Source organism: Coregonus lavaretus, assembly GCF_964263955.1.
Source record: "Coregonus lavaretus genome assembly, contig: HAP1_SCAFFOLD_1447, whole genome shotgun sequence".
Lineage (NCBI taxonomy): Eukaryota > Metazoa > Chordata > Actinopteri > Salmoniformes > Salmonidae > Coregonus > Coregonus lavaretus.
The window spans coordinates 30,597-51,732 of record NW_028157647.1 but is presented as its reverse complement, the minus strand read 5'-3'; the positions used below and the strand labels follow the sequence as shown (position 1 = coordinate 51,732).

The following is a 21,136-nucleotide window of genomic DNA, read 5'->3' as shown; positions in this document are numbered from 1 at the left end:
CCCGTCAGCATCCAACTTGAAATAATAGACTTTTTGCCGCAGCTGGCTTGGACATATTTAATCAGAATCTCTTGCCAGGTTACCCCAACTTGACAGCCCTCGCTGCAAAACTGTTGTGCATGTTTGGAACCACATATCTTTGTGAGCAAGTTTTCTCTGTAATGAGCATAAATAAAACAAAGCTGCGCTCAAGGCTCACGCACAAGCACTTGAATCACATCCTGAAGTTGGCTGCCACTCAGGATGTGACGCCTGATATTGATGCGCTGGTGAAAGCTAAAAGATGCCAGGTATCAGGAGTCAAATAAACTATGCAACCCCACTTAAAGTGCTACATGAGACACCCTGATATAGTTCTGTGATCTGTGATATACTTCTGTGAATCACTGAGGCATTGTGTGTTTGTGTGTTCTTTGTCCTCAGAACTTTCAAATAACTTGAGGTGTTTTATGATTAATAGTGATGTTGTGCTTTTGGACACACTGTCCTCAGGCTCCAGCTTTATGTTTATATGTTTTTATGTTGATGTGCTATTGTTTTTAATTGATTTTATTTTATTTGTATATTTAACCTATTCTTGACTCTGTGGTTCTTGCACTTGTTTGGGGAACAGGATTTCATTCTTTTTATCTACATTTCTGCCTGAGAAATGACCCCCTGATATAGTTCTGTGATCTGTGAAACAGTTCTGTTAATCACTGAGGCATTGTGTGTTTGTGTTCTTTTTCTTTAGAATTTTCAAATAAACTTGACGTGTTTTATGATTAATAGTGATGTTGTGCTTGTACTATTTTGGACACACTGTCCTCAGGCTCCAGCTTTATGTTGTATGTTGATCGTATTAAAACAAAGAAAACAATCTGAAGTTGTTGTTTTTAAGTTATATATACCATGATTATTCCGGTCCGGCCCACTTGGGAATAGATTTTCCTCCATGTGGCCCCTGAGCTAAAATGAGTTTGACACCCCTGCTCTATGGTGTCTCCAGTTTTGAACAAACTGATGTTATACTGAAAACCCGTTCGTTAGTTATAGACTGTAGGCGAGGTCACACTGCAATATCTTCCAGTAGCACACTCACACCTCTCTAGATGCAGACAGAGAGAGAGAGAGAGAGTGTCTCTTTGTCTGTCTTGGTGTCTCTATATCTCTCTGTGTGTCTCTCTCGCAGGATAATAGGAAGGGACTACCTGACTGGAACAGGCCCAGCGATTCTATTCCCGGGCTCAGCGGTTGTGTCAAATCACCGGACTTTGCGTTTGAACAATTTCTACATGAATCACGTTATTCAAAGTCAAAACCAGATTCCTATTTTTTCCTGTTTAAATTCCGTGAGTGACACAAGCAAAGCCAGGTTGCGCGCTTCGGAGTGGACGTCAGTCAGTGCGCGTGTCAGTCAATCCAACCCTTCCGGACAGAGAGCGAGAGAGCGCCGCAGGTTCACATCCCCTCTAGAGAGAAGCGCTCAGCTATCGCCCAGCGCTCCGCGAGCCACGGTCTCATCCCGTTCTGTCCCGTGTGCCTGGAGCTTTAACTCCGTGGTGTTGTTCACACCTCTCTCCGCCAGCCCACGCGAATAACGGGTGACCCTTCCTGCTCTCCGGTGAGTCAGTCGGTGTGTGTTTGCCACTCTTTATAGCTGTGTGAGACTGAGTGTCAACCTCTGTAGCCTAAACTAAGATACTCAGTGTGTGTGTATGTGTTTCTATGGCAAAGTAAAAATGTCTGTGTGTAGCAATGTAAATGGTATATTGTTTTGGCTGTTTCCCCCGATTTCTGAGGGCACAGGCCCAGGTATGAAACTCTCTCTCTCTCTCTCTCTCTCTCTCTCTCTCTCTCTCTCTCTCTCTCTCTCTCTCTCTCTCTCCTCTCTCTCTCTCTCTCTCTCTATCTCTCTCTATCTATCTATCTATCTATCTATCTATCTATCTATCTATCTATCTATCTATCTATCTATCTATCTATCTATCTCTATCTATCTATCTCTCTCTCTCTCTCTCTCTCTCTCTCTCTCTCTCTCTCTCTCTCTCTCTCTCTCTCTCTCTCTCTCTCTCTCTCTCTCTCTCTCTCTCTCTCTCTCTCTCTCTCTCTCTCTCTCTCTCTCTCTCTCTCTCTCTCTCTCTCTCTCTCTCTCTCTCTCTCTCTCTCTCTCTCTCTCTCTCTCTCTCTCTGTGTCAATTCAATTTCAATTCAATTTAAGGGCTTTATTGGCATGGGAAACGTATGTTAACATTGCCAAAGCAAGTGAAGTAGATAGTAAACAAAAGTGAAATAAACAATAAATATTAACAGTAAACATTACACTCAGAAGTTTCAAAAGAATAAAGACATTTCAAATGTCATATTATGTATATATACAGTGTTGTAACAATGTGCAAATAGTTAAAGTACAAATGGGAAAATAAATAAACATAAATATGGGTTGTATTTACAATGGTGTTTGTTCTTCACTGGTTGCCCTTTTCTTGTGGCAACAGGTCACAAATATTGCAGCTGTGATGGCACACTGTGGTTTTTCACCCAGTAGATAAGGGAGTTCATCAAAATTGGGTTTGTTTTCGAATTCTTTGTGGATCGCTGTAATCTGAGGGAAATATGTGTCTCTAATATGGTCATACATTTGGCAGGAGGTTAGGAAGTGCAGCTCAGTTTCCACCTCATTTTGTGGGCAGTGTGCACATAGCCTGTCTTCTCTTGAGAGCCAGGTCTGCCTACGGCGGCCTTTCTCAATAGCAAGGCTATGCTCACTGAGTCTGTACATAGTCAAAGCTTTCCTTAAGTTTGGGTCAGTCACAGTGGTCAGGTATTCTGCCACTGTGTACTCTCTGTTTAGGGCCAAATAGCATTCTAGTTTGCTCTGTTTTTTTGTTTGTTCTTTCCAATGTGTCAAGTAATTCTCTTTTTGTTTTCTCATGATTTGGTTGGGTCTAATTGTGTTGTTGTTGTTGTTGTCCTGGGGCTGTGTGGGGTCTGTTTGTGTTTGTGAACAGAGGCCCAGGACAAGCTTACTTAGGGGACTCTTCTCCAAGTTCATCTCTCTGTAGGTGATGGCTTTGTTATGGAAGGTTTGGGAATCGCTTCCTTTTAAGTGGTTATAGAATTTAACGGCTCTTTTCTGGATTTTGATAATTAGCGGGTATTGGCCTAATTCTGCTCTGTCTCTGTCTCTCTCTCTCTCTCTGTCTCTCTCCTGGTTAACAGGAAACACCACAGGATGCAGGGTGTGAGTGGAGCAGTAGTGATAGGACACTGAGCCCTACATTTTTCTCAAAGCGTAACCTTCAATGTAGAGAAAGAGAGGATGGTGGAGATATACAGAGAATAGGAGGGGAGAGAGAGAGAAGGATAGTGAGAGCAGTGGCGGTCGGTGCAGTTTAAGATGAGGGAGCACGATTTTTATTTCTTCATGAGCATGGCCTTATTTCTATTACAGCATATTGGATGACTGTCATTCATACTCCATTCACCCAGTTCAATTTAACAGCAATAGGTTTAGGCTACTACATGATACTCACATTTTCCCTATACCCATCATGAGGTTGCTACAACCTAGCCTATGAATGAAAGTTTACAACGTAGGTGCACACAGGTCGAGAGAAAAAACACAGTTAACTTTCATAGCAGCCACGTTGTATGCCTAATCGCATCTACACGCTCTCCTCCTCTAACCTTTTCCCTTCACTTGTGGACTTCAATGTACAACACATCAGCTGTATGTGACTAGGCGAAAACAACTTTCCAAGCCAAACCATATCATAACCACTACACACAGCCTACATCGTTGTCACCATATTAGCTAAAGTAACGTCATAGTCAACATAGCTAATAGAACTAACGCGTTAGTAAACCCGCTACAATCATGCAGTAACATTACAGTGGATAGTCAGTAAGCAGTTTAGCACTTACACCGGCGGACCCCAGTGGCAATAAATTAGTAAAACCAAAAGCTTACCTTGACTTGGAAGAGTTCCAGTGTTGTGTTTGAGTAGGCTAAACTAGCTAGCTGCGTTTGCTAGCTAAGTAAGTGAAACTGAAAGTGAACAAAAATGAATATCTCTCTCTTGCTTCTCCTTCATTTTGGAAGAAATTAATTTGTTCAAAACGTTTCAACTATTGTCTTTCTCTCTATTTGAGTCAACTACTCATCACAGTGCTAGCTAGCTGTAGCTTATGCTTTCAGTACTGGATTCATTCTCTGATCCTTTGATTGGGTGGACAACATGTCAGTTCATGCTACAAGAGCTCTGATAGGTTGGAGGACGTCCTCCGGAAGTTTTCATAATTACTGTGTAAGTCTATGGAAGGGGGTGAGAACCATGAGCCTCCTATGTTTTGTATTGAAGTTAATGTACCCAGAGGAGGATGCAAGTTAGCTGTCCTCCGGCTACACCATGGTGCTACCCTACAGAGTGCTGTTGAGGCTACAGTAGACCTTCATTGCAAAACAGTGTGTTTTAATCAATTATTTGGTGACATGAATATATTTAGCACAGTTTTATCAAAAAATGATATATTTTTTTAATGTTTTACCATTTAAATTTTTATGAAATTCACTGAGGAGGAATGTCCTCCCCATCCTCCTCTGAGGAGCCTCCACTGAGTGAGAGGTACAGGGGGAGGTTGGGGGGTAGAAAAACAGAGAGAAGGATGAAGGGGGAGGGAGAGATGGAAAAGTTCTGGGAAGTCAGCTGTCTCAGGCACAGGGTCTTCCTGTTTCCACGTGATGTCATCACATCCTCCTCCATAGAGAAAAGTAGAGAAAGGGAGCGATAGAGTGAAAGAAGGCTTCAGTAGGCGTCAAAGAGAGACTGACGGATATAGAGTGAAAGAAGGCTTCAGTGGGCGCCTGCCTCTAGCATACTATAGCCTCTACCAAGAGGTCTGAACCTTTATGGCATAGGAGTACACTCATCCTGTAATCGACAGAGCCGAAGATTCTCCTTATATCGTTAATGACCACGTCCAAAAAGCCATTTGTCAAGCTAACAGAAAAGTGTCAGGCTATATCTTATTTTCCATATAATGCACTAGGCTACTTTTGACCAGAGCCATATTCCTCTACTGTAGTACTTTTTGCCCTCCCTATGTAGCATCCCTCCCTATGTACTATGTAGCATCTCTCCCTATGTAGCATCCCTCCCTATGTACTATGTAGCATCTCTCCCTATGTAGCATCCCTCCCTATGTAGCATCCCTCCCTATGTAGCATCCCTCCCTATGTACTATGTAGCATCTCTCCCTATGTAGCATCCCTCCCTATGTAGCATCCCTCCCTATGTAACATCCCTCCCTATGTAGCATCCCTCCCTATGTAGCATCCCTCCCTATGTAGCATCCCTCCCTATGTAACATCCCTCCCTATGTAGCATCCCTCCCTATGTAACATCCCTCCCTATGTAGCATCCCTCCCTATGTAGCATCCCTCCCTATGTAGCATCCCTCCCTATGTAGCATCCCTCCCTATGTAGCATCCCTCCCTATGTAGCATCCCTCCCTATGTAGCATCCCTCCCTATGTAGCATCCCTCCCTATATGGCTCTAGACAAAACTAGCCCAGTGGGCCTACAGTACACTAGGCATATATATAGGGAATAGGCTACACTGTCATGTTGTCAGATGCAGCCTTTGATTCACCACCGTTATTTTCTCCTAATCTAGTGTTCCATTTATTGCTCTGTAATTTGATTTCAAAATAACTGACTTAACAGGCTCAGTGTGAACTGTACGCACAGCCCTTCACGCTTCACTGGCCATCGTCCCTTATAAAAACTCATCTGAAGTTACTTAGCAATAACAAAACTTACTCCACATAGCTGTGCATGCGTGTTGTTCCTACTGTGAATTCCCTGCTGGGAGCAGTTTATCTGTAGGAGATTGGGCAGGAAAGGGTGTGTTTGGATGTCTGTGAGTGTGATGAATGAGGGTGGTGTGTGTCTGCTATGTGTTTTCAGTCCCGAGAAAATGGTTTATGTTTGAAAAATACCTCGATGTTCATTAGCTAGGCAATTTAGGTGGGAATAGCCTGAGTTGGATTTGAACCAGTGAACTTCTTGTAACCTGTTGAGTGCATGGAGAGTCACTGCCTGTAGATCAGGGGTGGCCAACCCTCCTTCTTGAGAGATTCTGGGTGTGCTGGGTTTTGTTCCACCACTGCTTTAACATGATTCTAGTAATCAGATGCTCATCAGGACCTTGATTAGCTGAATCAGGTGTGTTACAGTCAGTGGTGGAAAAAGTACCCAATTGTCATACTTGAGTAAAAGTATAGATACCTTAATAGAAAGTTACTCAAGTAAAAGTGAAAGTCACCCAGTAAAATACTACTTGAGTAAAAGTCAAAGTATTTGGTTTTAAATATACAGTACCAGTCAAAAGTTTGACACACCTACTCATTCAAGGGTTTTTCTTTATTTTTACTATTTTCTACATTGTAGAATAATAGTGAAGACATAAAAACGATGAAATAACACAGATGGAGTCATGTAGTAACCCAAAAAGTGTTAAACAAATCAAAATATATTTTATATTTGAGATTCTTCAAATAGCCACCCTTTGCCTTTATGACAGCTTTGCACACTCTTGGCATTCTCTCAACCAGCTTCACCTGGAATGCTTTTCCAACAGTCTTGAAGGAGTTCCCACATATGCTGAGCACTTGTTGGCTGCTTTTCCTTCACTCTGCGGTCCCACTCATCCCAAACCATCTCAATTGTGTAGGCCAGGTCATCTGATGCAGCACTCCATCACTCTCCTTGGTCAAAGAGCCCTTACACAGCCTGGAGGTGTGTTTTGGGTCATTGTCCTGTTGAATAACAAATGATAGTCCCACTAAGCCCAAACCAGATGGGATGGCATATCGCTGCAGAATGCGGTGGTAGCCATGCTGGTTAAGTGTGCCTTGAATTCTAAATAAGTCACAGACAGTGTCACCAGCAAAGCACCCCCACACCATCACACCTCCTCCTCCGTGCTTCATGTTGGGAACTACACATGCAGAGATAATCTGTTCACCCACACCGCCTCTCACAAAGACACTGCGGTTGGAACCAAAAATCTCACATTTGGACTCCAGACCAAAGTCCACCGGTCTAATGTCCATTGCTCGTGTTTCTTGGCCCAGGCAGGTCTCTTCATCTTATTGGTGTCCATTAGTAGTGGTTTCTTTGCAGCAATTCAACCATGAAGGCCTGATTCGCACAGTCCCCTCTGAACAGTTGATGTTGAGATGTGTCTGTGAATTCTGTGAAGCATTTATTTGGGCTGCAATTTCTGAGGCTGGTAACTCTAATGAACTTATCCTCTGCAGCAGAGGTAATTCTGGGTCTTCCATTCCTGTGGCAGTTCTCATGAGAGCCAGTTTCATCATAGCGCTTGAAGGTTTTTGCGACTGCACTTGAAGAAACGTTGACATTTTCCGCATTGACTGACCTTCATGTCTTAAAGTAGTGATGGACTGTCGTTTCTCTTTGCTTATTTGAGCTGTTCTTGCCATAATATGGACTTGGTCATTTACCAAATAGGGCTATCTTCTGTATACCCCCCCTCTACCTTGTCACAACACAACTGATTGGCTCAAACGCATTAAGAAGGAAATAAATTCCATAGTTTTGATGTCTTCACTATTATTCTACAATGTAAAAAATAGCAAAAATTAAGAGTAGGTGTGTCCAAACTTTTGACTGGTGGTGTACTTAAGTATCAAAAGTAAATGTAATTCCAAACTATACTTAAGTATCAAAAGTAAAAGTATAAATCATTTCAAATTCATTTTATTAAGCAAAGCAGACGGTACCATTTTCTTGTTTTTAAAATGTTCAGATAGCCAGGGGCACACTCAGACATTATTTACAAAAGATGCATTTGTGTTTAGTGAGTCCGCCAGGCCAGAGGCAGTAGGGATGACCATGTGTTCTCTTGTGCGTGATTTCACAATTTTCCTGTTCTGCTAAGTATTCAAAATGTAACGAGTACTTTGGGTTGTCAGCGAAAATGTATGGAGTAAAAAGTACATAATTTTCTTTAGGAACGTAGTAAAGTAAAAGTTGTAAAGTACAGATACCCCCCAAAAAAGTACTTAAGTGGTACTTTAAAGTATTTGTATTAGTGTATAGGCATGGCATTATCTCCAAAACACTCTGATATAGTGTTGCTTCTTTTTTTCATCTACGCAAATGTCAGTTTAGGAGAGAGAGGGAGAGAGGGAGAGAGGGGGAGAGGGAGAGAGGGAGAGAGGGAGAGAGAGAGGGAGAGAGGGAGAGAGAGAGAGAGAGAGAGAGAGAGAGAGAGAGAACTGGTTAGGGTAGAGCAGAGGGGAACTACAGTGGTAAATTTACTCTGACATAATCAGACCTTATATGAACTGTAACCGCACTTCTGAGAACTGCAACATTCACACCAGACACACAGTTTCACTCACAGACATATACACTCTCCCTCACATACACTCGCAACCTCAGGTCTGTGGGGAAGTCAGTCTGGTCTGTGTTGCTTACCAGTCCGTCAGACAATCATCTCTCACTTTTTTTTTGTCAGTTCTCAACCTCTAGCTTAAAGGTCATTTTTAAAACAGACAGATTGGGTCCTGACTCCCCCAGGCCCTTGTCTGTCTGAGTGTTCATCAAAGGAGGAAGACAGTGGAGTCTGTTGGTTAGTCTGTTCCTTAGACTGTTGGTTAGTCTGTTGGTTAGTTGAGAAACAGTGTTTCAGCAATGAACATCAGAAGTCAGAGTGCCAAGTGTTGTTGTTGACAAGGGCCACAGGTACAGGGATGGAGCTTACCGTGTGTTTGTGTGTCTCTGTGTGTGTGTGGCTGACCTGCTGAAAAAAACAGCATAGATCAGCATAGGATGGTCATACTGGTCACCATCCTTCACTGTCTTTTGGACATTGGTCACTTTTGGACACTGGTCACCATCCTTCACTGTCTTTTGGACACTGGTCACCATCCTTCACTGTCTTTTGGACACTGGTCACCAGCCTTCGCTGTGTTTTGGTTACTGGTCACCAGCCTTCACTGTCTTTTGGACACTGGTTACCAGCTTTCACTGTTTTTTTGGACACTGTTCACCAGCCTTCGCTGTGTTTTCGACAATGGTCACCAGCCTTTGCTGTGTTTTGGACACTGGTTACCAGCTTTCACTGTTTTTTTTGGACACTGTTCACCAGCCTTCGCTGTGTTTTTGACAATGGTCACCAGCCTTTGCTGTGTTTTGGACACTGGTCACCAGCCTTTGTTGTGTTTTGGACACTGGTCACCATCTACAGTGTTTGAAAAAAGTATTTGATCCCCTGCTGATTTTGTACGTTTGCCCACTGACAAAGAAATGATCAGTCTATAATTTTAATGGTAGGTTTATTTGAACAGTGAGAGACAGAATAACAACAAAAAAATCCAGAAAAACGCATGTCAAAAATGTTATAAATTGATTTGCATTTTAATGAGGGAAATAAGTGTTTGACCCCCTCTCAATCAGAAAGATTTCTGGCTCCCAGTTGTCTTTTATACAGGTAACAAGCTGAGATTAGGAGCACACTATTCAAGGGAGTGCTCCTAATCTCAGTTTGTTACCTGTATAAAAGACACCTGTCCACAGAAGCAATCAATCAATCAGTTTCCAAACTCTCCACCATGGCCAAGACCAAAGAGCTCTCCAAGGATGTCAGGGACAAAATTGTAGACCTACATATGGCTGGAATGGGCTACAAGACCATCACCAAGCAGCTTGGTGAGAAGGTGACAACAGGTGGTGCGATTATTCGCAAATGTCAATCTCCCTCGGCCTGGGGCTCCATGCAAGATCTCACCTCGTGGAGTTGCAATGATCATGAGAACGGTGAGGAATCATCCCAGAACTACACGGAGGATCTTGTCAATGATCTCAAGGCAGCTGGGACCATAGTCACCAAGAAAACAATTGGTAACACACTACGCCGTGAAGGACTGAAATCCTGCAGCGCCCGCAAGGTCCCCCTGCTCAAGAAAGCACATATACAGGCCCGTCTGAAGTTTGCCAATGAACATCTGAATGATTCAGAGGAGAACTGGGTAAAAGTGTTGTGGTCAGATGAGACCAAAATCAAGCTCTTTGGCATCAACTCAACTCGCCGTGTTTGGAGGAGGAGGAATGCTGCCTATGACCCCAAGAACACCATCCCCACCGTCAAACATGGAGGTGGAAACATTATGCTTTGGGGGTGTTTTTCTGATAAGGGGACAGGACAACTTCACCTCATCAAAGGGACGATGGACAGGGCCATGTACCGTCAAATCTTGGGTGAGAACCTCCTTCCCTCAGCCAGGGCATTGAAAATGGGTCGTGGATGGGTATTCCAGCATGACAATGACCCAAAACACACGGCCAAGGCAACAAAGGAGTGGCTCAAGAAGAAGCACATTAAGGTCCTGGAGTGGCCTAGCCAGTCTCCAGACCTTAATCCCATAGAAAATCTGTGGAGGGAGCTGAAGGTTCGAGTTGCCAAACGTCAGCCTTTGAAACCTTAATGACTTGGAGAAGATCTGCAAAGAGGAGTGGAACAAAATCCCTCCTGAGATGTGTGCAAACCTGGTGGCCAACTACAAGAAACGTCTGACCTCTGTGATTGCCAACAAGGGTTTTGCCACCAAGTACTAAGTCATGCTTTGCAGAGGGGTCAAATACTTATTTCCCTCATTAAAATGCAAATCAATTTATAACATTAACCTACCACTGAAATTATAGACTGATCATGTCTTTGTCAGTGGGCAAACTTACAAAATCAGCAGGGGATCAAATACTTTTTTCCCTCACTGTATATGATATGGTCATTATTTGAACTAACAAGCTAGAAACGAACCAAAACATTGTTTAGAAAGTTGCCATGCAGCCTGTAGTTTTTGTGTTTATACTTTTTCATAACGACAACAACAAGTTTGATGTCAGACGACAATAGAATGTTCATGATGTCACTGTGACAACTGTCTACAGACATGTCGATAGACGTAGTGTAAACCAGCCTTTAGTCTTGAAATCTTTGGTTGTTTAGTGCACTACCATACTCACTCTGTTTAGCACATGGCCTCACATGTGAATCTCTAAATAGATAGGTGGGGCTAAGGCTTAAGAGGGTGTGAACGATGCTGAATGGGTGTAGACAAAGAAGAGCTCTTCAGTAGGTACCAAAACATTCAAAGGCCATTTTCTCAAAAGTGAGATTACAAGTTTATCAACTTTCAAAGCAGAATTACTTTCCCAACATTCTATTGTCGCGCTAGCAGAGCTGGTTAGGCTGTTTTCATGTTATCCAGAGAGTTGGTGACTGTAACTGTGCTGCTGGCAACAATTTAATTCAGCTTTTTTGCCAATGTTTACTGACACTGTCCATATTCAACGGGTGTTGTGCTTTTGTAAATTCATCAGTTATTCTGCACTCTGGCATACTCAGACTGAATTTACGAACGCACCTGAAATGTTTACTTGCGTAGTGGAGTCTTTTGTTAAGACATGTAGCTTAGCTAGCTAGGTAAACAATTAACCATAATCCCAACTCATGACGTTACTACCCTGCATGAATCTGCAGGTAGTTAACCAAACAGGTTAAATGTTAGCTAGCTAACATTAGGCTCTAACAAGCAAAGCAAATGGCTCTGAGATACGAATAATAAGATCATACACGTAATGTTAGCTAGTGAGCCAGCCAGCTAATGTTAGCTAGCCAGTTAAACAATGAACCATAATCCCAACTCATGACTTTACTACCCTGCATGAATCTGCAGGTAGCTAACCAACCAGGTTAAATGTTAGCAAGCAAATGGCTCTGAGATACGAATAATAAGATCATAACGTAACGTTAGCTAGCTAGCTAACAGTACAATTTAACTTGAAATGAAACCACTTTCTGTCAAAATTAGAAACGTGTAATATCTGAAAATGTAGCTCGTTAGACTATCTTACCCGTATACATAATGCATGATGGACGTGTCTCCTTGTCATGGATGCCACGGTTGCCCTTAGTTTGAAGATGTAATGTATTCGTATTTACAGATACCGTACAAGTTTGTTATTAATGCACATGAAAGTTCACATGTTCCAGAAGGCATTTCTGCCAAAAAATGAAAAATGGCTCTCCTGTGAAGTAGTGACCCGCGACATACGCCTAGTTTCCTGAAACGAATCACATATTACTGGACAATAATCAAGATAAGATAAAACTAGAGTCTGCTGGACTTGCTTTGTGGAGTGTGGTGTCAAAAAAGCAGAGCATCTCTTTATTACGGACAGGCCTCTCCCCATCTTTACAACCATTTAATCTATATGTGTTGACCATGACAGTTTACAATCTAAGGTAACACAAAGTAATTTAGTGTCCTCAACTTGTTCAACAGCCACACCATTCATTACCAGATTCAGCTCAGGTCTAGAACTTAGGAAATGATTTGTACCAAATATAATGCTTTTAGTTTTAGAGATGTTAAGGATAAGTTTATTTATTGGCCACCCATTCCAAAACAGACAGCAACTTTTTGTTAAGGGTTTCAGTGACTTCATTAGCTGTGGTTGCTGATGTGTATATGGTTGAATCATCAGCATACATGGACATGCTTTGTTTAATGCCAGTAGCAGGTCATTGGTAAAAACAGAAAAGAGTAGAGGGCCTAAAGAGCTGCCCTGAGGTACACCACACTTTACATGTTTGACATTAGAGAAGCTTCCATTAAAGAAAACCCCCTGCGTTCTATTAGATAGGTGGCTCTGAATCCACAATATGGCAGAGGTTGAAAAGCCAAAACACCATCCTCAGTAGCTTTCCATCTACATAAGTTGTCAATGCCAGGAGGTTTGTCATTATTGATCGATAACAATACTTTTTCCACCTCTCCCACACTAACTTTACCAAAATTCAAACTTGCAATGCTTTTCTTTCATTATTTGTTTTTTTTATGCATGAATACGATGGCTCACTGTTCATTGTTGGCATTTCCTGCCTAAGTTTGCCGACTTTGCCAATGAAGTAATCATTAAAATAATTGGCAACATCAAATGGTTTTGTGATGAATAAGCCATCAGATTCGATGAAGGTGGAGTTTAATTTGTCTTTCTGCCCGTAATTACATTTAAAGTACTCAAATTATTATTAGTACTCTTTATATCATTGATCTTGGCTTCATAATACAGTTTCTTTTTTTTTTGGTTGAGTTTAGTCACATCATTTCTCAATTTGCAGTATGTCAGCCAGTCAGATGTGCAGCCAGACTTATTAGCCACTCCTTTTGCCCCATCTCTTTCAACCATACAGTTTTTAAATTCCTCATCAATCCATGGAGCCTTAACAGTTCTAACAGTCAGTTTCCTAACAGGTGCATGTCAATAATTGGAAGAAGCAATTTCATAAATTCATGACAGTTTACAAAATTCATCAAATGCAGCGTCTGGATGCTCCTTATTAATCACATGAGACCAACAAATATTTTTTAACATCATCCACATAACTCACAGCAATTGTAGGCCCAGCTGTTGGAACTTTGGCTTTCCTGGATATAGCCACTATATTGTGATCACTGCATCCAATGGGTACAGATACAGCTTTAGAACAAAGTTCTACACTATTAATAAAAATGTGATGGATACGTGTTGATGATCTTGTTCCTGTAGTGTTTGTAAACACCCTGGTAGGTTGATTAATAACCTGAACCAGATTACAGGCACTGGTTACAGTGAGAAGCTTCCTCTTGAGCGGACAGCTTGATGAAAACCAGTCAATATTCAGGTCCCCAAGAAAGTCTACCTTTTTGTTTACAGCACATTCACTGTCAAGCATTTCACACATTTAGATACTGACTGTTAACACTTGGCGGCCTATAGCAAAACCGCAAAAGAAAAGGCTTTAGATTTGCCAGGTGAACCTGCAACCACAACACTTCAATAACACTTGACATAAGATCTTCTCTAAGTATTACAGGGATATGGCTCTGAATATATATAGCAACACCTCCCCTACAGGCATTCCTGTCTCTTCTGTATATGTTATATCCTTGTATTGCTACTGCTGTATCATCAAAGGAATTATCTAAGTGAGTCTCAGAAATGGCTAATATATTAATGTTATCTGATGTTAACAAGTTATTGATTTCATGAACCTTATTTCTAAGGCTACATACAATATATTAATATGGGCTATTTTCAGCCCTTTCCTGGGTAGCTTATCAGATATAGACATAATATGGAAAAGAGCGAACAAAGGAAAAGAAAAAAATACATTCAGCTGTCCATTAATCAGTTGGTGTGCTACAGGGTTGAAGCCACGAACCCATAGGCTTGGCTCTCTCATCCCTTCCAGGCTTTTGGGAGGGAGGGTGACCAATGACCCTGTCATAGTGGATGTAAGCAATGTCCCCACCCGCTCTGGCACCTTTCATGGCTGCGATAAGATCTTTCCTCTTCTGGCGCACAGCTTCAGGATTATCCTTGTTGAGGAAGATGTACGTTTCTCTCAAGTTCTTGGCTCTTTCCAGAACAGCTACAGTGCCTTGCAAAAGTATTCATCCCCCTTGGTGTTTTTCCTATTTTGTTGCATTACAACCTGTAATTTAAATGGATTTTTATTTGGATATCATGTAATGGACATACACAAAATAGTCAAAATTGGTGAAGTGAAATAAAAAAACTAACTTGTTTAAATTTTTTTGACTAAACAAGTAACAGAAAAGTGGTGCGTGCATATGTATTCACCCCCTTTGCTATGAAGCCCCTAAATAAGATCTGGTGCAACCAATTACCTTCAGAAGTCACATAATTAGTTAAATAAAGTCCACCTGTGTGCAATCTAAGTGTCACATCATCTGTCACATGATCTCAGTATACAGTTGAAGTCGTAAGTTTACATACACCTTAGCCAAATACATTTAAACTCAGTTTTTCACAATTCCTGAGGGAATTAGGAAGCTGGCTAGCGGCTAGGCTAGCTGCTATGCCAAGCAGCTCCTCAGACCTGGCCTTGGTTGGCAGGATCACTGGACAAATAGTATTGTCGCCAGCAACCGATGCCAACCAAGTCGCGGGATCCAAACTCAAAAGGTAGCTAGCTAGTAACTTTTTCAATAAACTTTCAGAACTTTCGAAAACAACAAACCGAGTTCTCCCTCGTTCTGCGTTCAACAGGAAGTGAAGGAAGTTTAAGAGGGGGTGACCTAAATGTTCTTAATAAGACATGCAGGACCAGCATAGGCCAGCTCAGTCACCAGGATACCAGCATCACCAGCTTGACCAGCTAGTCGGTCAACCTAACCAGCTAGACCATGCTGGTCAGACCAGCACTGACCAGCTCGGACCAGCATAGACCAGCATGGACTAGCATGGACCAGCATGGACTAGCATGGACCAGCATAGACCAGTATCGACCAATTTGAAATTTAGGCTGGTCTATGCTGTTTTTTTCAGCAGGGTGTGTGTGTGTGTGTGTGTGTGTGTGTGTGTGTGTGTGTGTGTGTGTGTGTGTGTGTGTGTGTGTGTGTGTGTGTGTGTGTGTGTGTGTGTGTGTGTGTGTGTGTGTGTAGCCTCGTCACGAACCAGGCTTCCCTACAGTGGGAGAAATCAGCTGAAGAGGGGTCGGAACCCGGTGTAAGCTAACATATGGCATTGTTTTAAAATGGTCATACCATGGATTATTTAGCTATTTGATTTTAGGGCCACTTTCAAAATAAAATATTGAATTTGGCCTTTACTACTATAGCCCATAGAAATGCATTGAAAACACATTCATAGGTGGCAAACATAAATCATAAGGAATAAGGTTTTAAAGTGCCTGTCCTATATCTAGGAGATATTAGAAAGCTCAATGTTTTTTTCAGACACATATTTAACCCCTTGTTTTTGTTGGCACAAAACTACCTCCATACTTCCATTCATTTTGTATGGGTTACCTTCAGACGAGTCCCGTGACACTTGTTGGGGTCATAGAGCAAAACAGAGAACACCATCGGATTTGTGAGAGTCTCATCTTTCCATAGAGTAGTCATAGTAATTCATAGGCCAAACCGTTCGGATGCTTCATTTTGTTAGAAGACCGATTTTCGGGATTTCAAATGGTCTGACAAACACTGCTGTAGTTCTGCCACCTTCCACCGCAGAAGGCCGACGTCGGCAGATGCGGTGGTTTGAGACGCAGCCCACATTAATATAATTAATAATATAATATGCCATTTAGCAGACGTTTTTATCCAAAGCGACTTACAGTCATGCGTGCATACATTTTTGTGTATCCAGATATCTTTCTGTGGCATTTGGTGGCAGCGGTTTTGAGGATTCTAGTGCGCTAAAAACAGAAAGTGCACGGACCACGTTTTGTATACGACGATGGAGCGCGAGTTTGGAGCTACCACAAAACTACCAAGGAACCAGGTACGGATGGCAGTAGCACAAGGCGGAATGCAGCAGGATATATTGTGGAGTGGGCTGGGGACGCACAGACAACCACATATCAGCAATCCTGCATTTTCTGTGGGCGAGAGGCAACGTGATCCACAGCTGTGCGCTAATGCTGGAGCTCATGGACTTGCTCAAACGGAGCATTAAAAAGCGCGAGCAACAGACAGGAGGCTCAGCTCCCATTGGTAGAGATGACTCTTATTGAGCTACAAGAAAACAGAGCTGGCATCGGGGCATAAGGCCAGCTGGGCCGATGGTGGTGGAGGCTCACCTGATCGCGCCAATCTGTACCCAGATCCAAAGGGACCGGTGGCAGTGACGTTCCGGCTGGACCCGTCACTGCCCAAGCTCACTGACAAAGATGAAATGTAGTGTACCTTGCAACGCTTGAATGGATGGCGGCTACGTGAGGCTGGCTGAGAGAAGCATGAGTGATTCGGCTCGTAAGTCTGCTAACAGGAAAGGCAACAGTGGTTCTCTGTAGCTCAGCTGGTAGAGCACGGCGCTTGTAACGCCAAGGTAGTGGGTTCGATCCCCGGGACCACCCATACACAAAAAAAAAAAAAAATGTATGCACGCATGACTGTAAGTCGCTTTGGATAAAAGCGTCTGCTAAATGGCATATTTATTTATTTATTTAAGCCTATGTGACTATGGACATTAACTTCGTTCCTGATTATGACAGTGTTAAGGAAGCGATTCTCAAAACGTATGAAATCAACAAAGACACTTAGAGAGTGGACTTTCGTGAAGCAAAGACAAAGTCGTACTACAAGCTTGAGGGTAGACAGGCCAGGCACTTCCAACATAGTGGCAGACTATTTATCTCGTCTGGGAAATGTGAAGAGAGATCTTCACGGGGGTGCCTGCCATCTTTGTCTAGATGGGACGGCTGAGTATGAGAGAGTGGAAATATGGATGTGTTTGTGTTAATCCTTTGATATAAAATAATAATATGCCATTTAGCAGACGCTTTTATCCAAAGCGACTTACAGTCATGTGTGCATACATTTTTACGTATGGGTGGTCCCGGGGATCGAACCCGCTACCCTGGCGTTACAAGCGCCGTGCTCTACCAATTGAGCTACAGAGGACCACTTATACTGGCTAGTATCATAATCCATATTTCATCAACTTACAGTTATACGCATACTTTCATCATTACACCCTGATCCGTTATTCTTAAGGCGTTGTGTGAAAGAGTATGTGGTGTCATTTTGATCTCTTCTTTTCCCTCTCTCCTCCCTGTATCTCTGATCACAGGTGATGAGTTGTACCTGTGACAGCGGGGAAGTCTATTTATTTATTTGGGTGCAGACGGGTGGGGCTTCAAGTCTCCTGGGTTCTGGGCCTGGGAGAACATGTGAGAGGGTGTCTCCGTGAGGAGCCCTTCTGTATTGCCACCCATATTATTTTCAGCCTGAGGGCCATGTAAGAAGCTACATTAAATCTCCCTTTTACTTTTGCCATGATACAATGTGGTGCTGAGGTATATTCAGTACGGTCCAGGCAACGGCCTCTCTAGTTTATACTGACTGGTGGTCCTGAGGTATATTCAGTACGGTCCAGGCAACGGCCTCTCTAGTTTACACTGACTGGTGGTCCTGAGGTATATTCAGTACGGTCCAGGCAACGGCCTCTCTAGTTTACACTGACTGGTGGTCCTGAGGTATATTCAGTACGGTCCAGGCAACGGCCTCTCTAGTTTATACTGACTGGTGGTCCTGAGGTATATTCAGTACGGTCCAGGCAACGGCCTCTCTAGTTTATACTGACTGGTGGTCCTGAGGTATATTCAGTACGGTCCAGGCAACGGCCTCTCTAGTTTATACTGACTGGTGGTCCTGAGGTATATTCAGTACGGTCCAGGCAACGGCCTCTCTAGTTTATACTGACTGGTGGTCCTGAGGTATATTCAGTACGGTCCAGGCAACGGCCTCTCTAGTTTACACTGACTGGTGGTCCTGAGGTATATTCAGTACGGTCCAGGCAACGGCCTCTCTAGTTTATACTGACTGGTGGTCCTGAGGTATATTCAGTACGGTCCAGGCAACGGCCTCTCTAGTTTATACTGACTGGTGGTCCTGAGGTATATTCAGTACGGTCCAGGCAACGGCCTCTCTAGTTTATACTGACTGGTGGTCCTGAGGTATATTCAGTACGGTCCAGGCAACGGCCTCTCTAGTTTATACTGACTGGTGGTCCTGAGGTATATTCAGTACGGTCCAGGCAACGGCCTCTCTAGTTTATACTGACTGGTGGTCCTGAGGTATATTCAGTACGGTCCAGGCAACGGCCTCTCTAGTTTATACTGACTGGTGGTCCTGAGGTATATTCAGTACGGTCCAGGCAACGGCCTCTCTAGTTTATACTGACTGGTGGTCCTGAGGTATATTCAGTACGGTCCAGGCAACGGCCTCTCTAGTTTATACTGACTGGTGGTCCTGAGGTATATTCAGTACGGTCCAGGCAACGGCCTCTCTAGTTTACACTGACTGGTGGTCCTGAGGTATATTCAGTACGGTCCAGGCAACGGCCTCTCTAGTTTACACTGACTGGTGGTCCTGAGGTATATTCAGTACGGTCCAGGCAACGGCCTCTCTAGTTTATACTGACTGGTGGTCCTGAGGTATATTCAGTACGGTCCAGGCAACGGCCTCTCTAGTTTACACTGACTGGTGGTCCTGAGGTATATTCAGTACGGTCCAGGCAACGGCCTCTCTAGTTTACACTGACTGGTGGTCCTGAGGTATATTCAGTACGGTCCAGGCAACGGCCTCTCTAGTTTATACTGACTGGTGGTCCTGAGGTATATTCAGTACGGTCCAGGCAACGGCCTCTCTAGTTTATACTGACTGGTGGTCCTGAGGTATATTCAGTACGGTCCAGGCAACGGCCTCTCTAGTTTACACTGACTGGTGGTCCTGAGGTATATTCAGTACGGTCCAGGCAACGGCCTCTCTAGTTTATACTGACTGGTGGTCCTGAGGTATATTCAGTACGGTCCAGGCAACGGCCTCTCTAGTTTATACTGACTGGTGGTCCTGAGGTATATTCAGTACGGTCCAGGCAACGGCCTCTCTAGTTTATACTGACTGGTGGTCCTGAGGTATATTCAGTACGGTCCAGGCAACGGCCTCTCTAGTTTACACTGACTGGTGGTCCTGAGGTATATTCAGTACGGTCCAGGCAACGGCCTCTCTAGTTTATACTGACTGGTGGTCCTGAGGTATATTCAGTACGGTCCAGGCAACGGCCTCTCTAGTTTATACTGACTGGGGGTCCTGAGGTATATTCAGTACGGTCCAGGCAACGGCCTCTCTAGTTTATACTGACTGGTGGTCCTGAGGTATATTCAGTACGGTCCAGGCAACGGCCTCTCTAGTTTATACTGACTGGATTTTAATGGGGGTTGTTCTATGTTACTTACATTGACTCACAGGATTAACCCTCTAGGGACTGGAACTGGATCATCTTTTCATAATGTCCTCACACAAAATTACCCGCCCTCCTATCCAGTAGCCTACACTCTCCCTTTACTGACCGCTGGAGCTACAAATGCATTTGGAGACTGTTTTTTTTAATTTTTAAAAATGATTACATCAGGATAGCTAGCTAATCGGAAGTTAGCTAGATGACTGCATTTAATTCAGTTAGCTAGAGAGTGTGTAAAGTTAACTAGCTAGCAAGCAGCTCAGTCGAGTTAGCCTACAAAGTGGCCTAATACATCAGGTTTATTTACATTGTAAAAATGTATATACAGTGCATTCGGAAAGTAACAGTAAGTAACAGTTAGTTACAGCCTTATTCTAAAATGGATTAAATTAATGTTTCCCTCATCAATCTACACACAATACCCCATAATGACAAAGCGAAAACAGGTTTTTAGACATTTCAAAAAAATAAAAAATGTTATTTACATAAGTATTCAGACCCTTTGCTATGAGACTCAAAATTGAGCTCAGGTGCATCCTGTTTCCATTGATCATCCTTGAGATGTTTCTACGACTTGATTGGAGTCCACCTGTGGTAATTTGATTGGACATGATTTGAAAAGGCACACACCTGTCTATATAAGGTCCCACAGTTGACAGTGCATGTCAGAGCAAAAACCAAGCCATGAGGTCGAAGGAATTGTCCGTAGAGCTCTGAGACAGGATTGTGTCGAGGCACAGATCTGGGGAAGAGTACCGAAAAATGTCTGCAGCATTGAAGGTCCCCAAGAACACAGTGGTTTCCATCATTCCTAAATGGAAGAAGTTTGGAACCACCAAGACTCTTCCTAGAGGTGGCGGCCCGGCCAAACTGAGCAATCGGGGGAGAAGAGCATTGGTCAGGGAGTTGACCAAGAACCCGATGGTCACTCTGACAGAGCTCCAGAGTTCCTCGGTGGAGATGGGACAACCTTCCAGAAGGACAACCATCTCTGCAGCACTCCACAAATCAGGCCTTTATGGTAGAGTGGCCAGACGGAAGCCACTCCTCAGTAAAAGGCACATGACAGCCCGCTTGGAGTTTGCCAAAAGGCACCTAAAGACTCTCAGACCATGAGAAACAAGATTCTCTGGTCTGATGAAACCAAGATTGAACAATTTTGGCCAAGCATCACGTCTGAAGGAAACCTGGCACCATAGCTACTGTGAAGCAGGTTGGGGGAAGCATCATGCTGTGGGGATGTTTTTCAGCGGCAGGGACTGGGAGACTAGTCAGGATCGAGGGAAAGATGAACGGAGCAA

The 21,136-nt window shown here is 43.3% G+C and overlaps 1 protein-coding gene across 1 annotated transcript in view; it reads left to right on the top strand.

The window, feature by feature from the left end:
- The first annotated feature begins 1,465 nt into the window (after nt 1-1,465).
- LOC311125136 (proto-oncogene tyrosine-protein kinase Yrk-like) overlaps nt 1,466-21,136 on the top strand; it is a 37,810-nt gene continuing 18,139 nt past the window's right edge. Inside the window, exon 1 of the mRNA XM_084199199.1 lies at nt 1,466-1,603. The gene's annotated coding sequence lies outside the window, so the exon portion shown is untranslated. The remainder of the gene's footprint in view (nt 1,604-21,136) is intronic.